The 1593-nt window shown below is 48.1% G+C and overlaps 1 protein-coding gene across 5 annotated transcripts in view; it reads left to right on the plus strand.

The window, feature by feature from the left end:
- Positions 1 to 1593, plus strand: part of LMO3 (LIM domain only 3) — a 63062-nt gene that overhangs the window by 2896 nt on the left and 58573 nt on the right. Inside the window, exons 1-2 of one of the 5 annotated variants that reach the window (XM_014937536.1) lie at positions 790 to 982; positions 1216 to 1281. The exons of 2 other annotated variants lie outside the window; for them this stretch is intronic. The gene's annotated coding sequence lies outside the window, so the exon portion shown is untranslated. Of the gene's footprint in view, positions 1 to 789; positions 1282 to 1593 lie in introns of those variants that run through there. 2 more of the 5 variants (XM_014937535.1, XM_014937538.1) reach the window with 2 other exon arrangements.

Here is a 1593-nt window from a genome sequence, read left to right on the forward strand (position 1 = left end):
CTCCGGAGTTTCCCCTCCTGCTCCTCCAGAGCAGCTCAGCCCTAGCGCGGATGAGAGGCAGCGTTTTTCACCTTCAGGGATTTTTCTCATTACTCATTAATAGAGAGATATGTATCTTGCCGGTTTTTTTTTTTTTTTTTTTTTTTTTTTTAATAAAGCAACAATCCTCCTCTAAGGAAATATGCAATTCTTTACTGTGGGGGGGGGGGCGACTCTCCCCTGGATCCCCGGGTCTGGAGCGCAATCTGGGAAGGTGATCCTGAGCCGCTTCGGTAGAGGTCACTTGTGTGTGTGTGAGTGTGTGTGTGTGTCCCTGGTGTTTGTGTCTAGCATATGCATGTGGTTTTGCTGACTGCACTTGCAGGCTTGTAAATTTTCACCATGGGAAATTACCAACAAAGCCCAATCTGTCTCCTGGCTGCTTTGCACTTTCCGAGGGCGGCTGTACTTGAGCGAGCTGCAGAAACGAGAGAGAGAAAGAGAGAGAGAGAGGGAGAGAGCCGCTTCGGTAGAGGTCACTTGTGTGTGTGTGAGTGTGTGTGTGTGTCCCTGGTGTTTGTGTCTAGCATATGCATGTGGTTTTGCTGACTGCACTTGCAGGCTTGTAAATTTTCACCATGGGAAATTACCAACAAAGCCCAATCTGTCTCCTGGCTGCTTTGCACTTTCCGAGGGCGGCTGTACTTGAGCGAGCTGCAGAAACGAGAGAGAGAAAGAGAGAGAGAGAGGGAGAGAGAAAAGGGGGGAGTTGGGAGGGGGGAGAGGAAGGGTGGGTGGAGGGGGGAGAGAGGTAAATAGCCTTAAATCGGAAGGGAGCTGCTTCTCTGTGGTCTTCCACAAGAGCTGCCTGGGCTCTGCTGGCTCAGTAATAACTGAGTGACCTTTTCTTTTGCTGTATTATGTCTGGCTGGTAAGGGATTGCGTTTTGCAGCTGATAAAAGCCCTGACTTCATTCAACTCGGCTCCTCACACGCTGCTTTAGGTAAGTTGTCTTCAGCCAGGACGGAGACAGACAGCCTTGGACTGCAAGATTCTAAAAGGAGGACACCTGTAGCTCGGATGCGGTCAACACAATTACTTGGCGGATCCTTGAGGACCTCATTATTTTAAACTTAAAGAATAGCGATCTCCCTCCCCACCTCTCCCACCCCCCCTCTTTATTTTTTTATTTTTTTTTTTTTCCCCAAACAATGCTTCTTTTTGACCTTTTCCAAGGAGAAGAGCTACAAAGCAGCCACTGTGCTTATTGAACTGCCTCCCCTGTATCGCTTAATTGAGAAGGTAAGTGAGGCAACTGTGTACATAAGCTTTGGGTCATTTGTGTATGTGTGTCTGCATCACTCTCCCTCTCTCTCTCTCTCTCTGAGTCATAAGCCGGGGCTGCAATACACACACACACACACACAATCTCTGCACTGCAACTTTCACTCAAGCTGCAGCCTCTGCCGAGACTGTTTTGTTTAAATCATGTGAGGCTTCATTATTTTTATGATGAGACATGAAATACACGCAAGCGGGAGGATGCTGAGCGGAACCCATCCGGCTGTATGTCTCGAGAAATAGCAAAGTTAACAATGAATTGCAGCACACACT

Source organism: Calidris pugnax, unplaced genomic scaffold (assembly GCF_001431845.1).
Source record: "Calidris pugnax isolate Ruff unplaced genomic scaffold, ASM143184v1 scaffold1, whole genome shotgun sequence".
Lineage (NCBI taxonomy): Eukaryota > Metazoa > Chordata > Aves > Charadriiformes > Scolopacidae > Calidris > Calidris pugnax.